General features: G+C 43.0%; 1 protein-coding gene across 6 annotated transcripts in view; it reads right to left on the bottom strand.

The window, feature by feature from the left end:
• PITPNM2 (phosphatidylinositol transfer protein membrane associated 2) overlaps positions 1-21788 on the bottom strand; it is a 489035-nt gene that overhangs the window by 377426 nt on the left and 89821 nt on the right. The window contains exon 1 of one of the 6 annotated variants that reach the window (XM_033953940.1): positions 9256-9323. The exons of the other annotated variants lie outside the window; for them this stretch is intronic. The gene's annotated coding sequence lies outside the window, so the exon portion shown is untranslated. Of the gene's footprint in view, positions 1-9255; positions 9324-21788 lie in introns of those variants that run through there. 6 annotated transcript variants of the gene reach the window in all.

The raw sequence follows: 21788 nt of genomic DNA, 5'->3' as shown, positions 1-21788 counted from the left end.
TTCCAAGTACACCTGGATAAGCTATCTCTACCTCTTATGAACTCCAGAAGGAAGCTCCAATAGAATGCAAGTTTTATAATGAGCGATAACAGTAAATTGGAGAGATCAAGATCATACTCTACATGCCCTAGCTTAGGAGTGAGATTCATTCCTGTCATGGTATCACAAAGCTAACTTATCTAAAGAAATTGCCTCGAGTCAAACTATGTATTCTGCACATTTAGACCTACGTACACAGCTTAAATTAAGGTGATGCTTCCTGATGTTATAATGGATCCCTAATAAAATAACAAGATCTCACCTATATGTTTTTGGTGGCCCTTCTTTATCCTTCTGTGAACGTGAAAATCCAGGAAACTGAAGCACCGACAGCATGTGGCAGAGATGAGAATATACCGACATTAAAATTTCTCTGTATTAAATGTCTTGTCCTCATCAAGTCGGCGTTTTGCACATGCTTGAAAGCCTTAAAGTGGGTATCTGTGTACTGATAATTAACTGCAAGGTCCGCTCAAGTGCAAATCACTTACCCCTGTCTGTCATTTCCCCCCCTTGCTTTTCCTGTTCTAACCAGTGTAGTGTCTGAAGCTCATTTACAGGGCTGGAAGCATACTAAATTGAAATGAAAAACATTCTTTTGATTCTACACTAATACGGTTGCTGTCAGTTATGATCTGACCTACCTAAAGCCTGAAAGGTGGCAAAAGATTCATTTAGTAATTACTCGGAACACAACCATCCATCGTCCTGATCATGAAAAATGTATGCTGCTGCCCTGAGAACAGTGGGACAAAGACCAATTTTCTCTATTAATGTGTAATAATGATGAGTCTAAGTAAGGTTACTTGAACATTCCTTTCATGAGTGAACTGACCTTTAAAAGAATGTGAACTGCCTTGAAAACTTTACCGAACTATGCACTGGTTACGTAGCAGCAAAGGACTCAGTCTAATAGAGATTTTGGCCATATAAAGGTGGGGTCACCGAGGTCACAGCTCAACTGATATTCTGCCCAACCTAGCATCAGCAATTATTTTTATATTTTGATTTTACTAGCAAGGAAAGCATTTCATGCAAAATACCATCAGTCAGCCTTACAATGAACAAACCTTGAACAGTCCAGACAAAAATTGCATCTTTTTGCACTTTATTCTTCTTCTTCTTCCAGACTCTACTACTATTTATTGTTTCTATAGTGCTACCAGATGTACACAGCACTGTACATTAAATGCGCAAGAGATGGTCCCTACTCGAAAGAGTTTACAATCGAAATTATGACAGACACAAAGGACACAGGGTGGCTCAATATATGGTGCTCATGAAAGGATGAAGAATTAGAAAGGGTAGGGGCTACAGAGGAAGTGAGAAACAGATATAGTGTATTACAAGTTGGAAGTGTTAGGACCTTGACGCAGCTTTGAAAAAGTGGGCTTTGAGCCTGAATTTGAATACCACCGGAGATGGAGCCTGGTATACTGATGCAGGCAGGTTGTTCCAGGCATATGGCGCAGCAAGGAAGAAGGGGTAGAGTTGGGAGTTGGAAGTAGAGGAGAAGGGTACAGACAAGAGAGACTTACCTGAAGACCAGAGTTCCTGGGGAGGGGTGTAGGGAGAGATAAGAGAGATACTGAGGAGCCACAGAGTGGGTACACTTTTAGGTCAGTAAGAGGAGTTTGAACTGTATACAGAAGCGGACACCTTTTGCTCTGCACTGAAAGCAGGGACAACATAGCAAATGTTATCTGCTGTATACTAAGTCACCCATTACCCTTTCACGCAAAGTTAAGGCTTCATGTTAAGGACCCAGATGTGTGCCTTATGTGGAACAGTCAACCAAACTGGCATTTATTTAAAGTGCTATATCAAATTTTCAATAAAACTCAATACCATTCCCATGTTGCAAGTTGACTGCACCCTACTATATATCGTTCCATGACCATAACTGTACATAAAATATTGTGCCACTTATTAAGATTTGGGTGATCTGGCAGTCACCAATTAATTAGGATAGTTTAATAGAATCAGCAATTAAAGAGCTTGAGTGGGAGTGAGGGGGATGAGGCTGGAAACTGATTTATTTGGCTCCTCTGAGTGCATTCTGTAAACTGCTTTGATTGCACCACAGAAAAGCGGTATATGAATAATTCTAACAAAAATATAAATAAATAAAGGAGGAGGAAGTATGTAATAAAGCAGTAGTCTCAAACTCGCAGCCCGGGGACTACATGCCAGGTACTATTTTGAGGCCCTCGATATGTTTATCATAATCACAAAAGTTTATTGATCATATGTCTCTTTATCTATAAATTACAATATTATTATTAAGACTTAGCCAAAAGGAAAGACTTATAAACTATAAAGAGTTTTACCTCATGCAAAATTGTAATTTCTTTAATAAGAGTGTGTGGTACAGTGGTTAGAGCCACAGCCTCAGCACCCTGAGGTCGTGGGTTCAAATCCCACACTGCTCCTTGTGACCCTGGGCAAGTCACTTAATCCCCCATTGCCCTAGGTACATTAGAAAGAGTGTGAGCCTGCTGAGACAGATAAGGAAAAATGCTTGAGTACCTGAATATAAACCACTTAGACTATAAGCGGTATATATATGCTTAAATAAATAAAAATAAAAAAATTAAAATATTTTTTCTGAGGCCTTCCAAGTACCTACAAATCCAAACTTTGGTCCTGCAAAGGGTTTGAGTTTGAGACCACTGTAATAAAGGTACGTTCAGGGTTTGCACAGTTCAGTGCTGGATGCAGAAAGGACATTTGCACACAAACAAAAATGTGCACATGCATTTCCACACATACTCCACATACTTTGGCGAGTGAGGTCTATTCCTGCCATGGTATGTGCAAAACTAACAAAATCAAAATAATTAAACGTTTCTCATGTACGGCTCGTTTCTAGTGACACAATTGCGCACCATATACTTGGAGAAAAAAGCCTCAAGATTATATCGGCAGCACTTTACATCAAATAAAACAATGCTGCACTCTTACTATCACAGGCAAAAAAACTCCACAAAGTGTCTATAAAGATCACAAAACAAAACCAGCCAGCCGTCCATGTGCACAAGCAAGTCACTTATCTGAGATGGTCAGAGATTGCTGGACACTCTTCACTGGCATCCAAACTCCTGACAAGGAACCTTGTTTAGCACTAACCTACGGCTGCTTCAGGGGAAAATGATCCTGTTGTGCTCGAATACAAATTACATAAGAACATAAGAATTGCCGCTGCTGGGTCAGACCAGTGGTCCATCGTGCACAGCAGTCTGCTCACGTGGCGGCCCTTAGGTCAAAGACCAGTTCCCTATTTGAGTCTAGCCTTACCTGCATGCGTTCTGGCTCAGCAGGAACTTGTCTAACTTTATCTTGAATCCCTGGAGGGTGTTTCCCCCTATAACAGCCTCCAGAAGAGCGTTCCATATTTCTATCACTCTCTGGGTGAAGAAGAACTTCCTTACGTTTGTACAGAATCTATCCCCTTTTAACTTTAGAGAGTGCCCTCTCGTTCTCTCCACCTTGGAGAGGGTGAACAATCTCTCTTTCTCTACTAAGTCTATTCCCTTTATTATCTTGAATGTTTCAATCATGTCCCCTCTCAGTCTCCTCTTTTCAAGGGAGAAGAGGCCCAGTTTCTCTAGCCTCTCGCTGTACGGCAACTCCTCCAGCCCCTTAGCCAATTTTGTCGCTCTTCTATGGACCCTTTCGAGTAGTACTATGTCCTTTTTCATGTACAGCAACCAGTATTGGATGCAGTATTCCAGGTGGGGGGCGCACCATGGCCCGGTACAGTGGCAAGATAACCTTCTCTGATCTGTTTGTGATCCCCTTCTTAATCATTATTAGCATTCTGTTCGCCTTGTTCACCGCCACCGCACCTTGCGTGGACAGCTTCATTGACTTGTCTACAAGTACTACCAAGTCTCTTTCCTGGTACTACCAAGTCTCTGAGTACCGCACTGGACATCCTGTATAAGATTTTTGTTACTGACATGCATCACCTTGCACTTATCCACGTTGAACCTCATTTGCCATTTCACGGCCCATTCTTCGAGCATGTTTATGTCTCATTGTAGGTCTTCACAATCCTTCTGTGTCTTCACTACTCTGAATAACTTTGTATTGTCCGCAAATTTAATCACCTCACTCGTCGTACCAATTTCCAGGTCATTTATAAATATGTTGAAGAGCACAGCCAAAGCACCGAACCCTGCGGCACTCCACTCATGATGCTTTTCCAGTCCGAGTATTGTCCATTTACCCCCACTCATCCTACTCTGTCTCTGTGGTATAGCTCGTATCCCGGTAGCACAGTGTCCCAGACGTTTTCCTCGTTCCACCATGTTTCCGTAATGCCAATGATGTCTAGGTTATCTTTTTGTGCCATAGCTTCCAATTCCCCCATCTTATTCCACAGGCTTCTTGTGTTTGTGTACATACACTTAAGTTTGTGGCCTATTACTTTCTTGCATTTCCTTCCCCCTTCTGTCTCCTTTGCTTCCGTCTCTTTTGATCCATCAGGATTTCTATCTTGCCTATGATCGGGTGAGTCTGCCCCACAATCTTCCTGCATGGTATCCTCTAGGTATACCATTTCCCGAACCATTGACTCTTGGTCAACTGTCGGCTTTCCCCTTCTTCTTAGTTTACAAACGTCTCAATTTCTCGCTTGATGTTGGCAGCCGAACAAACTTAGTGGCTTTTTTTTCTTCCTGTATATGGTGCGCAATTCTGTCACTAGCAATGAGCCACCCATGAGAAACATTTAATTCTTTTGATTTGGTTATATTTTGAGCAGTAGCCCTTGTGAGTTTTGTTTATATGCAAAACTAACCCATTTAGATAAATTGCCCCTGGACCAAACTGGCTTAGGAATGAGGTTCCATTAATATAATGCAATGAACAAAACCAACCCATTTGTAAAGATTTCCCCCAAGAGAAGACATTTACAGCCCAGGTAAATGAAGGCATTCATTGTTACCTCTCAATGCAGAAGTGTGCACAAACCCTGTTAACACTGAACATTTAAATCCAGGTCCAGGATGGAGTAATTAGCTCAGATTTCTGGTAGACCGCTGCGAGGTAGGTGTATAGGAATCTGGCCCTCACTATAAATTTCAAAATGTAGCAGCCAAGGACTCCTCCCTCCCTGTTCCTTGGAGAACCATGTAAGCCCGGGAGGAGGAGTTTGTACCTCCTCCTGCCAAACTGAATATTAAGTACAGCCATAGCTAAAACTTAATATTCATGGAGTGTGCAGCTGGTCCAATGCCAGGTTTGCTGTGCCTGTTTCATTAGACACCAACATTTCAAAATGATTGGAGATGCCAAAATACAAAAGGACTCTTCCCTAGGTATAGTGAAGGAGCTTGCTCAAGACTGGCAGTGCTCAGCTAGATCCTTGGCCTGTTTCTTTGTTATTTCCCATTCACACACATGACACATAACAATCTCCCAGTGCTCTCAAGCCAAGTCTGTGGGGTCAGTGCTGCAAAGGCAAAAAGGTTTAAACAATTTCAGATGTGGATGAGGAGGGAGAAGAGGCATGGGAAGGAAAAGGCCAAATACAGAATGAAAGCCACAAGGACACAGGGTCAGTGTTCGAACAAAACTAAAATGCTTTCACGTTTCAAGTTTATTGTTTTCTTGATATCCCGCAAATCACTTAGTAACTAAGTGGCTTACAATCAAATTGGTATCAATAAAATATTAATAAAATAACATACAACACAAAAGGGTAAAGGGAATGAACTCCAATTTATAATAGAAAGTGAGGGAATGGAAAAACACAAAGGCCCAGATTCTGTATAGGACATACGGTCTCAGAAGTCGACTGATGTCATAGTAACATAGTAACATAGTAGATGACGGCAGATAACGACCCGAATGGTCCATCCAGTCTGCCCAACCTGATTCAATTTAAATTTTTATTTTATTTTTTTTCTTCTTAGCTATTTCTGGACAAGAATCCAAAGCTTTACCCGGTACTGTGCTTAGGTTCCAACTGCCGAAATCTCTGTTAAGACTTACTCCAGCCCATCTACACTCTCCCAGCCATTGAAGCCCTCCCCAGCCCATCCTCCACCAAACGGCCATACACAGACACAGTCCTATAAAGAATTGCGCCTACAGTGAACCCGATTCTCTAACCGACATCCATATATAGTGTTCAGGTTACAGATGCCAGTAAAATAATCAGGTTCACTGTAGGCGCAGCCACTGAGCTTACCGTGGCAAGGAATCTCCCTGCTGCGATAAGTTTACCGGCTGTGCTTGCGGCCGTCAGCCCCCTCCCAAATGAACGCAGCAGGAGGTATGCCGCGTTTGTTTGAGGGGGGGGGACTGGGCCACTAAACTTATCGCAACAGGGAAATCCCTTGCCGCGATAAGCTTAGCAGCCTCATCTACTTACAATGTAGGCCAGCATTTTGCTGGCCTACATTGTAAGCATCTCCTGCTAGACTAGGGAGACGCGTATGGCCGTCTAGGTTTGCCTAAGGCAGTGGTCTCAAACTCAAACCCTTTGCAGGGCCACATTTTGGATTTGTAGGTACTTGGAGGGCCTCAGACAAAAAATAGTTAATGTCTTATTAAAGAAATGACAATTCTGCATGAGATAAAATTCATTATAGTTTATAAATCTTTCCTTTTGGCTAAGTCTTAATAATAATATTGTAATTTATAGATAAAGAGACATATGATCCAAGAAACTGTTTTATTTTTCTTTTGTGATTATGATAAACATACCGAGGGCCTCAAAATAGTACCTGGTGGGCCATATGTGGCCCCCGGGCCATGAGTTTGAGACCATTGGCCTAAGGTGACTTCTGGGGCAAACACGCCCATGGCAAACCTTAGGCAAGCGTAGGCAGGCATGCGGGCCTCCCTAGGCTCCCGGGGGCACCTCCAATGTAGGCGGCCTGCCTCGGAAGCTTTTTTTCTAAAAATATGTGTCCCAATTGGCTGGTTAGACAGCTGCCTACAATTGGAATGCAGTTTATAGAATCAGGGCCAAAAGGCCTAATTGCTATAGGTCACAGATGTCAAACTCAATCACATAAGGGGCCAAAATCTAAAACATAGATTAAGTTGCGGGCCAAATTTTTTATTAAGATACTTAGGGGTCCTTTTATTAAGGTACGCTAACTGATTTAGCGCACGCTAAAGATTAGCACGTGCTAAATGCGCACCTTAATAAAAGGACCCCTTAGTCTTAGTAGAAGTATAGGGTTACAACCTCTTCAACCCCACGCCGGCTCTGTGATGTAAACAAAATAAATAAGAAAGACTTTGCCTCTCTCTTTTAGGTCCTAGCTCACGCTTGCTATCTAACACCAGTTCTGGCAGGATACACATTTCAAATCTGACATATTGTAATCACAAAACAGAAAATAAAATTATTTTTTCTACCTTTTGTTGTCTGGTCATTATTCAAATCATGTTGGGCCCAGGCTCTGGGTGCCTTCTGATAACTCGCTTGCCAGGGTCTCCTGCCCATTTGCCATTTTCTTCTTTCTCTGTGCTAACCATCCATCTTCCATCTCTGTCCTCTCCTTCCATTTTCCTTCCCTCCCCCAGAGGTCTTGCAACTTTCCTTTTTTTCGTCTCCATCCCCACAGCTGCAGCAATGGACCTCACCATCCCCAGATCCACCATCTCTCCTTTTCTCAACTACCCTTTCATCCAGCATCTCTCCCTCTTTCCCCGCCACCCCAGGGTCCACCATCTCTCCCTTTCTCTTCCCAACTACCTTCCTATCAAATAACTCTATCACTTCCCCTTCCACATAATCCTTTGTGTCCAACTTCTTTCCCTTTCTGTTCCTTCCCTCCCTCCATCCCATTGTCCACCATCTCTCTCCTCTGTTTTTAGATCCATTATTTCTTCCCCCCTTCCCACCCTCAGTCCAGCATATGCACGTTTCTTTGGACCCCTCCTTCCCTCCCTCGGTGTACTTCTACACCAGGGCCTGCCCCCACCCCCAAGGCCTGCATGGTTTCCCCTTTCTTTTTAGCATCCTCCGGCTTCCCAGTCTCGCCTTCAAAGCAGCCTGCAGAGAATTGCTGGTCGGCTGTAGTGAGTCTAGCAGGCTGCCATCGGCCTCCGCAGCACATTCCTGCCCCCTCCTGTGACATACAGGATCACGGCAGAGGGAACGTGCTGTGGAGGTCGACGGCAGACTGCTAGGTTTGCTACAGTCGACTGGCGATCCTCTGCCGGCTGCTTTGAAGGCAAGACTGGGAAGCCGGGAGAGAAATGGTGGACAATGGGATGGAGGCTAAATTTGGCCCGTGAGCCTGAGTTTGATACCCCTGTTCTAAGTGAAGTATCCTGTATTACAGAATTTAAAAAATTCAGATGCCCAAGAGAATGCAACTCTGAATAAAAAAGTCTTAAAGGTCTTTCTAAATTATTGAGTGACATTTGAAGTCTGAGATGGCTAGGAAACAGATTCCATAATTCAGGACCCTGAATCTAAAAAGATGGAACTTTGTAAAGAATCTAGAAATATCTCTCTAAATGTTAGAACTATTAAATGCTTTTGATTGAGAGATCTCGGTATTCGAGAAGGTGTGTAAGATATTAAGAACTTGCTAAGAAATAATGGCGTATCCATAGAATAGATTTTGAATACTAATAATTTTGTAAATGATGTGATATAGGCAGCCAGTGGGCTGATTTAAGTAACATTATCATATTTTTTATTTCCTGTTATAAGTTTTATACCATGGAACCTTATAGCTAAGTTATATTTGTGCAGTGAGAGCCCTCCCCCCTAATTCAACAGTCTTGCATTGACTATTCTTCTGCTCAGCATGTAAAACCGTAAACACAGGTTATAGAATACTGCCAGTTACACGTGTAACTTAATTTTTAAATTAGACACTAATCTTTCCTGCAAGTTTGTGAACCTTTTATACAGGTGCTCCCTTCCAGCACTCATAGTCTTATTTTATATTGGATTTTGATTGTGACAACCTAGAACTTGAGTGTCAAATTAAATATCTGTGTGTGGGGGGGGGGGATTTGATGAACCAAACCGCATAACTGATCCACTCACTCGATTCATTACTAAACTTCAGGAAGGCAGTGTTTACTTAACTCCCTCAGACCAATGCCCCCAACCATGAAACTTCCATAGTATTAGTTAACTCTGGAATCAGGTGTAATCCGATGTGATCTATTACACACACATGGATCCTAAACCTATATAAGCAAACAGAAACAATTTAGCTTTTGTCATACTTATGCCTCTCGCCATGTTATCTTCTACTCAAAATGTGTCTTGTGTCCATCTTCTACAAACTCTGGACCTACGGTAGTTATAATCCAAAATGATGTGTTAAACATGAATAGAAATATAATACCTAGTGTTATACCTACAGCTTATTATTTATTTTAAAAATTTCTACCTTGCTTATATCTTAAGCAGGTAACAAATGATACATACATAAAAAGATAACAAACATACATAAAAAGATAAACTCTACAAATTCATCAAAACATTAGCAGTAAAAAAAAAAAAAAGTCATCATCTGCTATTCAATTCACATGGGAATACTCTGTCACCAACTAATTTAAAACAAACAGGTAACGAAAGCTCTCACAAATAAGTTTCAAGTTTTATTAAAATTTGATTGCACGCTTATCAATAGTTCTAAGCGATTTACAAGTTTAAAAATAGGGGATACAAAATGATAAATAAAATAAAATCACATATACAAGACATAACAAAAAATAACTAACCGATAACAAAGGGAGAAAGGGAGGACCTACAATTCTTAATAGGATAGAAAACATGTAAGGTAACATCAGGAAGGGGAAAAAAGAGAGACATAAAAATAATTAATTAAAAAGAAAGAGGGCAGAGTTAAAAATCCTGAGTTTGATTGCTGATCAACTGACTTATTAGTCTGCAAAGGTGTCTCTAAAGAGAAAGCTCTTCAATGAACATTTAAATCTTTCTAATGAGGTTTCCTCTCATAGATAGATGGGAAGTTCCAAAGTCTAGGGCCCACTACAGATACCCTTATATCTTCTCCTACTCAAATTCCTTATTCCTCTGTTCTATCTTGCACCATGTATTAATCACCTGCAACTGAAACCTCACTCCACTGGATGTTCCAAGTACGTCATTTTGTAACCTGTTCTGTATTATGTATGGAATCTTGTAACCCATTCTGGGTGGACAGGCTTTATAACTAGGTAGGGGGAAGATATGATGCAAGGCTGAGGGGGGTTGCTTAGCGACAGAGGGAAGGGAGGATGGATGGGAGATTGCAGATAAGGTATGTTGGGGGGAAAATGCTGTTTCTGTTTGCATGTATGATACTTGATTATTATGATTGGTTATAACCAAAAATAACTGGCGTTAATTGGTATCAATTTGCAGTTAAGCATGGTATTCTATAATCTTAGTGCAGGGGTGTCAAAGTCCCTCCTCGAGGGCCGCAATCCAGTCGGGTTTTCAGGATTTCCCCAAAGAATATGCATGAGATCCATTTGCATGTACTGCTTTCATTGTATGCTAATAGATCTCATGCATATTCATTGGGGAAATCCTGAAAACCCAACTGGATTGTGGCCCTCGAGGAGGGACTTTGACACCCCTGTCTTAGTGCATAGTTCCTTTAGCAGGCAACTGCTGGGGGGGGGGGAGGCATGGGAGGGGCATAGACAGGTCAGGGTCGTGCCCAGCATTTATATGCGCAAGTTACAGATACTGGCAGCTTGACATAAGCGTTTACTCCAGCCATTGAGCTAGAATAAGTGCTTGCACTTAAAAAGTTAGGCACATAACTGTAGACTTTCACTAATATTCAACAACAACAATTACACGCACACACTTTAAGCAACTTTGAGACTTACCCCCCTCCCCTCCCAATCCTCAATAATCTGAGAAGTTGCCAAGAGCCTTTTCACTCATCAGGTTAGTGGAATCTGCCTGAACACAAAGGCTGGTGAGGGTATACTGGTACCAGGAAAGGTTAAAACCAGCCAGGATATAGGCGAGCGATACTGCCTAATTCCTAAACGAACGTTAAGGGTCTACAGGCACTGCTGTGTCGTTCAAGCACAAGGTAGAATCACAACCAGAAATAGATCCCTATAAACTCTGTCTTTCTTTAGGATATCTTGACTTTCAAAAACAAGAAGCTACTTCCATATATGGCCATAGAGAATTTGCCCAGCATCCAAAACATTAACATTTGATCTCAACCCTTAGTTTTGCCAGCTTAAAAATATGAGAGGGAACATACCAGAAATGAGTCTTAACAAGAAAGGATTGGAGGAGACATGGCAGAGATGTGAAGTCACACTGATTTGAAAGCACTTTCATACTCTTTAAGCACTATTTCTCAAATATTAGAGCTTCAGTATTAGTGCACTGATCTTGATCATTGCTTTTGTGAAAGACAAGAGCAGAGTGTGGCACAGTGGTTAAGCTACAGCCTCAGCACCCTGAGGTGGTGAGTTCAAACCCATGCTGCTCCTTTGTGACCCTGGGCAAGCCACTTAATTCCTCCATTGCCCCAGGTACATTAGACAGATTGTGAGTCCGCCAGGACAAACAGGAAAAAATGCTTGAGTACCTGAACAAATTAATGTAAACCTTTCTGAGCTCCCCTAGGACAGTGGTTGGCAAACCACGGCTCGCAAGCCGCATTTGGCTCTTTAGCCACTTGAGTGTCTCGCGGCTCAGCTAGCTAGAGCAGGGGTGCCCAACCTGCTTCCCTTCCCCGTAAAGAGGATGCTGAAGCGCCGGGTCGACCAACTTTCGCCACCCGATGTCAATTCTGACGTCAGATAGGAAGTTCCGGGCCAGCCAATCGCTGGATAGGAAGTTCCGGGCCAGCCAATCGCTGCCTGGTCGGCCCAGCACTTCAACATCCTCTTTACGGGGAAAGGAAGCAGGGAGAGCTAAGAACTCAGTGGCAGCCTGTTCCCCAATGGTGGCGGCGGCAGCCTATCCCCCTGCGGAGGTGGCGGCCTGTTCCCCAATGGCGGTGGCTTGGGGAAGGGCAGGGAGAAAGAAAGAAAGAAAGAGGGGGGCAGGGAGACAGAAAGAAAGAAGAGAGACAGAAAGACAGGGAGACAGAAAGGGGGCATGCATGGAGAGAGAAAGACAGAAAGAAAGAAAAAAAAAGAAAGGTGGCACAGGGAGAGAGAGAAAGACAGACATACAGAAAGAAAGGAGAGAGAGAGAGAGAAAGAAAGAAGGGGGCAGGGTGAAAGAAAGAAAAAGTTGGGGGAGGGAATGAGGTCTGGAGGAGAGAAAGCATACAGGAGGCTGAAAGAAGGGAAGAAATATTGGATGCACAGTCAGAAGAAGAAAGTGCAACCAGAGACTGATGAAATTACCAGACAACAAAGGTAGGAAAAATTATTTTATTTTCAATTTAGTGATCAAAATGTGTCCGTTTTGAGAATTTATATCTGCTGTCTATATTTTGCACTACGGCCCCTTTTACTAAATCACAATAGCGGTTTTTAGCACAGGAAGCCTATGAGCATCGAGAGCAGCGCAGGGCATTCAGCAAAGCTCCCTGCGTTAAAAACAGCTATCGTGGTTTAGTAAAAAGAGAGGGGTATATTTGTCTATTTTTGTATAGTTGTTACTGAGGTGACATTGCATAAAGTCATCTGCCTTGACCTCTTTGTAAACCCACAGAATATAAATGATAATTAACATTTTCTCTGCGTACAGTATGCTTTATGTTTTTAAAAATTTTATTGTTGGTATATCATTTTGACTTGGCCACGAAGGTAAGGGGGAGGGAGGGGAGCTGCTGAAATACATCTAGTAATCCTTGTAGGCTTGACTGTGCAGGGAATTATTTTTGTAAAATCATGTTTTGTTATGTGACTGGCATTATTTAGACTTTAATTTCTATGAATGAATAGAATGAAAATGATTTAAAATTGCTTCTGAACAAAAGTGGAGAGAGAGTGGGCTGAGGACGCTGAAGGGAAATGGGGAAAGAATGGGGAGAAGATGCTGATTTATAAATGACAATTGGACATAATATTGTTTCTTTTTATACTTTAATATAAGTTCAGTATTAAACTATTCGAGGCTTGGGTGTTTGGGATCAAATGGTTTGCGGGAACGGGGACCAAGCTCGCGGGGACGGAGCAAATTTTTTCCCTGTGTCATTCTCTAGGCTCTGCCATGAATCGATTTCGACTAGTTTTGTTAGTCGGAAGCCCGACGTCCTAATGCCTTTGTACAGAACTATGGTGAGGCCTCATCTGGAGTACTACGTACAATTCTGGAGGCCACATTACCGCAAAGATGTGCTGAGAATCGAGTCGGTACAGCGAATGGCCACCAAGATGGTCTCGGGGCTCAAAGATATATCATACGAAGAAAGGCTGAACGAATTGCGGCTATACTCTCTTGAGGAACGTACAGAGAGAGGGGACATGATTGAGACGTTTAAGTATGTCACTGGTCGCATCAAGGTAGAAGATAATGTTTTCCTTCTTAGGGGACCCTCAGCCACAAGAGGACACCCGCTGAAAATAAAGGGCGGGAAGTTTCATGGCGACACCAGGAAGTACTTCTTCACTGAAAGTGGTGGACAGCTGGAATAGGCTCCCAGTACAGGTGGTTGAGGCCAGCAGCGTGGAAGTTTTTAAGATCATTTGGGATGCTCATGTCGGATCTCTTCGAGGGAAAAGGTCATCAGAGAGCAATTAACTAGGGGGGTGGGTCAATGGAGTGGGCAGACTCGATGGGCCTTGGCCCTTTTCTGCCGTCACTTTCTATGTTTCTATGTTGCATGCGGGCGAGCGGGGTGTCAGTCAGGTTGACGTAGCCATTGTAGCACAAGTGGGTGCAGGGTACGGCTCTTATAAGAAATCTTAATCATTGTACTGCTGATCTTTGGCTCTTTTGACTAATGAGTTTATCTATCACTGCCCTAGGAGAACAGTATAGAAAATTGAATAATAATAGTTTAATAATAATAATAGTTTATTTTTATATACCGCCAAACCATCAGTTCATACATAGAAACATAGAAATAGACGGCAGATAAGGGCTACGGCCCATCTAGTCTGCCCACCCCAATGACCCTCCCCTACCTTTCTCTGTGAATAGATCCCACGTGTCTATCCCATTTGGCCTTAAAATCAGGCACGCTGCTGGCCTCAATAACCTGAAGTGGAAGTCTATTCCAGCGATCAACCACCCTTTCAGTGAAAAAGAATTTCCTGATGTCCCTGTGCAGTTTTCCGCCCCTGATTTTCCACGGATGCCCCCTTGTTGCTGCGGGACCCTTGAAAAAGAAGATATCTTCTTCCACCTCGATGCAGCCCGTGAGATACTTGAATGTCTCGATCATGTCACCCCTCTCTCTGCGTTCCTCGAGTGAGTACAGCTGCAACTTATCCAGCCGTTCCTCGTATGGGAGATCCTTGAGTCCCGAGACCATCCGGGTGGCCATTCTCTTGACGGTTTACACAATAGACATTACAAGTTGCTCCCTTGAACAATACCAGACACATTTCACCAAACAAAAGCTTCTTCAGGGGCATATAACTAGCTGGAATGAGAAAACAGCTTTCACAAACAATAGTAGTTTGCTAGTGTGCAAAAAAAGTCCTGGGTTCATTGTGACAGGCCATCAGAATGGATCCAGGACCTTTTTTTTTTTTCTTTAAGTGTTGGAGGAGGCTGTTTCATCTTCATATGCCTGCTTGTTATAATCTGTTCCACGTTGGATTCTATACTGGACCTTGCTGTTTTCTCACACAAGGATATATATTAAAATTAGTAGCAGAACTGCTAAATAACACAAGTCCAACAGAGATTTCGGACCAGTTGTGGATTTCTGACAATACCCATCTGCAGAACAGATTTTGATGGGGAGAATTGAGGACTACATAAATACCACACTGCTATGTAAGATCAAACCAGGACTGGTCCCCTGAAAAAGTCTCCCTCCAGAACTGGGTAACCCGGCAGCTCTGCGGTACGATTGTCACCAATGTGATTCAATCATATTTCTTTCTATCAAGTCAACATCGCTCTTTCCTTCCTCAAAGCAGTGCATTTGCTCTACAAACAAAATACTAAGGGGCAGATTCAAGAAAGGTCACCAAAAGTCAGACACAAAACATTTGGGCATTTAATGCTGAATTCTGTATAGGTTGCCCAATGTTGGATGTGGATCACAGATCCAGGTGGAAACTAAAATGAGCTAATCAGGCAATAATCAATTCCTGGCATTAACAGGAATTGAACTGGCAGTAATGCAGATCTGCCCCACACCCTGCCTAAATTCCATAGCACACAACTTCAGAGGAGGCACTCCCAGAATATTTTGGTGCAATTATAGAATATCTACATTTGACTTCCTAAACTGCTACTATTTATTTGAGGCATTTGCTACACCATCCAAGGCCCTAATGGGCTTCTAGATGGTTTGCAACCACTGCTATATTGTTAGTGGGTACAAGCATTTGCACGAACCTTTTGTACCTTTCCCTACTTGTTTTCCATTTCTATTTTTTCGTAGGAGACGTGGTTGCTCATTCCCAAGTCAGGGGAAGTGGAGTCTGATCTCAAACATATGGCAAAATATTCCATCTGAGTATGGATTTAAGATTGTAGTGCTCAGTGGAAAAAGTTTCAAGTTTCTTCAAAATTTACTATAACGCCTACTCAAGACTTCTAGGCGGTGTACAAACATGTCATAATAATATACCAGTAAAAGTATAATTTAATCTAAAACAGACCAAGGGAAAAGAACAATTCAAGGACAAAGACGAACAGGAACAAGAGGAAAGAAGGGATAGGAACTCCAATTGTTAGAGAGAAAAGAAAACACTTAAAGGTAAAAACATAAGGTTGGGGAAGTGATCCGAGGGAGGGGGTGGGGTCAAAAAACAGTAACACAGAGCATCCTTTACAGCAGGGGTGTCCAACCTTTTGGCTTCCCTGGGCCGCATTGGCTGAAAAAAATGTTTCTGGGGCTGCACAAATGCGCAAACGCTGCAGCAAGACAGAGGAGGGAGCCGGCAAGACGGCAAACACCCGGGGGCAGCAGAGGAAAACACTGCATTGCTCTTGACCGGGGCCACACAAAATACTTCACGGGGCCGCATGCGGCCCTTGGGCCGCTGGTTGGACACCCCTGCTTTACAGAATACTAGCTTAGCGCGGATCATCTTGGTGCCTAACTTGGGCACTATTTATTTAATTCCCCTCCCTAAGTTAATTCCATATCAGCATTTCAGTACAGAAATGCCGTAATTGATGAGCTAGAACCTGATGTTAGCTAGCGGTTATTTAATTATTTATTTAATTTTCTATACCGTTCTCCCAGGGGAACTCAGAACGGTTTACATGACTTTATTCAGGTATTCAAGCAATTTTCCCTATCTGTCATGGTGGGCTCACAATCTATCTAATGTACCTGGGGCAATGGGGGGACTAAATGGCTTGCCCAGGGTCACAAGGAACCCACCACCTCAGGGTACTGAGGCTGTAGCTTTAACAACTGTGCCACACTCTCCCTACATGCTGCTGACCTTAGGTATTCTGTAACATGCGAGTACAAAATCCATAGTACACAATTGACCTTATTCTGTGACTTGCGCATGCAACTTTGTACGCCAACTTTATAGAATCTGGAGGTAACTTCTGCAGCTGGCACTCCAAGCTAAATTACCACAGTACAGATGCCCAAACTTTGGATCAGGGCCCTGAAGAGCCCACAAGTGGGTTCCAACATGGAGGACTTGCTGGGAAAGAAAACAACCCAGCAAGATAAGCATCTGTTCAGGTGAGCTAAGCTGAAACTGCAGAATCACAAAAGGTCAACAGAACATGACCCTTTGCATGGGCTCAGGGAAGTTCTACATCTATGACACATCACGATCACTATGCTTAGAATAGCAAGGCAACATGAAGGGCAACCAAACATTCGTACAAGAAATCTTATATGGTCACACACATTGGCTTGGAAACCAGATTTGTGACAGCTATTGAACTAAAGCTAATCAGTTGCATTCACAGCATATCTCCCAAACCAGGAAAGTAGAGAACAATGCGAGCTCTGCCCTCCGTGACGACCCCATATTTCATCGGTTCCCGGTCATTCATTCTTCCATTTGTTTGATGAAAGGGTATTTTTAGCTGTTACCATATAACTACAAACAGCTTTAATGTTAAAGCAACAAAACGCTGCAAGGAAATTATAGACATCTTACTAAGGCAAGAAGGAAAGTCAGATTTTAATTACTAACAGGCATTTGGCAAATTACAAGCTCCAACATTCGCCATAAGAGAGGAAACTCCTCCCAGGAAGGCCCGAGTGCTTCCTGCCGGCTCCCAGTCCTTACAAAGCAGATGATGCCTCCTGTCTGGTTACAGAAGAGAGGGCTGTGTCCAGAATGAAACTGCCACTGCAAAAACTGATCCCCTGGAGAAGAACTAGCTATGGAAAGTGCTCGGAAGGAGGGGAACTGGAATAATATTTATATTGTAGGGTGAACTAGGGGTTTTCATCCTTGCATAATGCAAGCGTACACTTGGGGGGATGGACATAAAGTCACTAGAACAATCCCAGTTTCCAATATTTATGTTCACAAGTGTACTGAGTCCAACTAAATCAGGAGTTTTATGTGAACACCCCTCCCCCCATGACAATGGGTGGTAAAAACACAGAAAAGTCAACAACAGAATTATGGAAATGTTAAATGCTGTGGCTTAGTACTTAGAGCTACAGCCTCAGCACCCTGAGGTGGTGGGTTCAATCCCTGCACTGCTCCCTGTGACCCTGGGCAAGTAACTTAATCCTCCACTGTCCCAGGTACATTACATAGATTGTGAGCCCACTGGGACAGCTAGGGAAAATGCTTGAAGTGCCTGTCTAAACTGCATGGAGTGTGGTTGTAAAACTACAAAAAGGCAGTACACAAGTCCCAATCCCTTTCCCTGATGTCATAATGCCTCATTCCACCAATGCCTACGAGTCAACCTCATCAGTGATGTCATAATGACTTCAATGTTCTATACTTGGCTCACTTCTGATATTGTATTGGAGGAGAGTGTGGCGTAGTGGTTAGAGCTACAGCCTCACCATCCTGAGGTTGTGGGTTCAAACCCTGCATTGCTCCTCCTGACCCTGGGCAAGTCACTTAATCCTCCACTGCCCCAGGTACATTAGATAGATTGTGAGCCCACCAGGACAGATAGTGAAAATGCTTGAAGTACCTGTCTGTAAACTGTTTTGAGTGCGATTGTATAACTATAAAAAAGGCGGTATACAAGTCCCAATCCCCCTAAATTTTCAGAATAACCACTAAAACTGATGGAAACAAACTGCTAGTTATATTTTTACTTATTTATCACAGGTCTATGAAGGTCTCTGCATTTCCAGTTTGAACATTATGTAATATTGTAGCCCACTAGGATAGTACTGACATTTATGCGGCCCTCTGTGTATAAAGGTTGCTCCCCCCTAAGCTAGACAATAAATTAATCGCCAGGACCCTGTTTGTTGCTTCATTTCTATGAATCACTGGAGCAGGAAAAGTAGAAAAAAACAAGAAAGGTTTAGGATCATCTGCCCACAAGCAGTAGCTGGGCAGGGACTCTGGGCTAGATACAGTAAAGAGTATTGGTAAGACCGTGTGGGTCTGTTCTGATCCAATTTTTGGCCCATTCAAAAAGAGCTATTGATGCATGCAGAGGTTCGTCATAATCCCCAACTCTCCCGTCCGATTGATCACTGTGAGAGCGACTCTCACATATGTGTAGAGCCAGCAGGGCACGCCCAAACAGTTGAGAGGCAGGGGAAGCCCTGAAAGAAGCCTCCTATCACTCAACTGTTCGGGGAAGGAAACCTTTTTTTTTTTCACACACACAATATCTGCCCCATTAAAAAGAAAGAAAAAAAAAAAAAGCTTCCTTGCCAATGAATGCCCTCCCCAACGACCCTGGCACCAGGAATCCCCCATGCTAGCGAAAATCAGCAGGAGGAATACCCATTCACTCCTGCCATGCTGCTCCCCCACCCCATATAAAAAAAAATGGCAGGAGGGATGCCCATTCCCTCTTGCCATGCCAACCCCCCCTCCTCATGAGAAAATTGGCAGGAGGGATCCCCACTCCCTCCTACCAACAGAGGCCCCCCAAAACCATCCCCTACCCTACCCTTACCCCCCAAAAAAGGCAGGAGGGATGCCCACTCCCTCCTGCCACCAGATACTCCCCCAACCCTCCCCCCATACCTTTTTCTGAAGTTGGAAGCAGGAGGGAAGCACTGTCAGGCCCGCTGATCCAAAATGGTGGGCCTTCCCTCCTCGGTGCCCTGGGAAGGGCCTTAGGCATCTGAGCCAATCAGGGTTTTGGGCCCTTCCCTCTGCATCACATGATGTACCAAGGCAGGAAGGCCCGCCATTTTGGATCAGCGGGCCTTGAAGATGTTTGAAATGTCATAGAAAATATAAAAATGATTCTTTTTTTTTTGTTGTTCAAGTATCTCAAAAATTTTTCATGGGATTCTCTCTTTCAAGGAAGATGAAAAGAGAACCACAAGAAGTAGCGAGACCTCTATAAAATGCCAGACAAGAAAATATATTTTGGCCCATATTCTATAAACGGGCCTTAACTTAGGTGCCCTACCGGTGCCTAAGTTAAGTCAATAACACTGTTTAAAAGCTGACTTAAGAGCAATTACAAGGCACCTACCAGTTCCTAAAAAAAACAGCAATGTAATCATACCTCTGGAGGCACCTAACGCCACTGTAGGTGTGGCTAAAACCAGAAGTGGCATTAGACACTGGTAGGTGACTCTGGAGGTGAGATTCACAGCAGTTGTAGGTGCTGGAAATTTAAGCCTTCAAAAGCCTGGCCTACATTTCCAGCGCCTATCTTTTCAAAGGTGCGATTCTCTAAATGGCGCCATTGTGTGATTGCACAAAACAGAGTGGAATTGTCCAGAAGAAAATGATGTGCACTAAAAAGTATCCTCCAATGTGTCTGGTGACTTGAAGATCTTTATTGTCCAAACATCAATAAAACACATTCATCGACTCAACAAGTACATGTTTCGGCCATCAAGGCCTGCCTCAGGAGTCTTAGAAGTATGAATGATGATCTAATAAGAAATATACTGATACTCAAGAAGATATACGACCAACAATCAATCAGAAAGTAATGTCATCCCGCAATAGATACGGGAGATTTCTATTACCACAATTGATGGCCGCAGATAACGGTGCTATTTGGAGAATCTGGGTCTTTGTGTATTTAACCGCCCCCCCCCCCTCCCTATCCAGAGTCATGCTTCATCAATGGCAAGTACTACCAGAGCAGAACAGATCAAAGGCTCCTGGTTGCTTTGCTGCTGTAGCTTGTTGGCAGGTTGATACTAGGGAAGGTTTTAATTTTCAAAAACAACTTTATAAAGAAAGGTTTTTCAAGGAACTTTTGAACCTATCTAATATAGATTCTTCTCTTAGATAGACTGGGAGCGGGTTCCATAACTGGGGTGCGATGACAGAAAAGATCTCGTTACGTCTGGTGCCGATGATCTTTAGAGAAGGTACAGAGAGGAGATTTTGATCGGTCGAACGTAGGGATCTAAGACATGTATGAGGTCTGTCTAAGAAAACAGGAAAGAAAGATGCAGAGCTTCAGGAAGGGACAGCATTCCTATCAAACTGGGGTTTGAGTAGGGGCTGGAAAGTCAGATAAAAAAAAACTGAAGAGCCAGAAGGAATGCAGAGGAATACAGTAGTGCCCTAAAGTAAGGCAATCTTCAGATGTTCAGATGTAGAGCCTTGTGGGGTTCGCAGAAGTGTCCTGAGCTAGAATCTCACCCTATGCGACATGCTTACTGCATGGCAGACAATGGAATGAGAGCCATTTTAGCACCTCATCTCCCTTGCACCCTTGTGGCCACACCACCCACACAGACCTTGGGATAGTCCAGGTTCTTCAGACTGTAGAGGAGGCAGCACAAGTAAGCATCACTGTAGAATTTCTCATATTTGCTGGATAGGTTCAGGTGAAGAGGGGTGATAGGCTTTTTAATGTTTTTACATTATGGTGGGGGCCAATGCATTTGTTTACCTAGGGCTCACAAAAAGATTAACCTGACCTGCTAACCTCAGATCTCTTGCACTGTACTAAGTACATGCTATTGCAGCTGAGCTCTCGGACAATTCTGTTTTCAGCTTGACCTGTGTGCCAACTGCTCTTTCAAAAATAGATGTGTGAATTAAAAAAAATTAAAAAAGCAAACATAAAAAAATTTGCCTGAACATATTGTTTGAACTTGGATTTAATCTAATTGCTTTTCCAAACCTGAGCTCAAGGTGAATTTACAATCAGGTACAGCATTTAGTACTTACAATCTAAGTCTTGTATCTGAGGTGATGGGACTGGCCCAAGGCTAGATGTAGGAGAACTGGGAACTGAACCTTTCCTTCTCTGATCCTCAACCCATTGCGCTAACCAGTATTCTACTGCTCCGGATACATTACTATAGCAATAAAATTGCAAAATATTTATTGCACTAATATCTGTAAAAACAGATTTTTGGTAGAATACCTTTATTTGGAAAGTATATGAAGCATCCAAAGATTTTCTAGTAGATGAGCTCCAGAGACGACATAATCCCTGCATCACATGTGACATTTAATACAGCTTGTGTAAGATCACCAACCTTGGTCATTTTTAAGGTTGTACAGACCACAGAAAACAATTTTTGGCAGGATCAATACAGCTGCTACTGTCACAGCACTGCTTATCTTGT

This window comes from Geotrypetes seraphini, chromosome 8 (assembly GCF_902459505.1).
Source record: "Geotrypetes seraphini chromosome 8, aGeoSer1.1, whole genome shotgun sequence".
In the NCBI taxonomy this organism is placed as follows: Eukaryota; Metazoa; Chordata; class Amphibia; order Gymnophiona; family Dermophiidae; genus Geotrypetes; species Geotrypetes seraphini.
The sequence above is the reverse complement of the archived record's forward strand: the minus strand, read 5'-3'. Positions and strand labels throughout refer to the sequence as shown.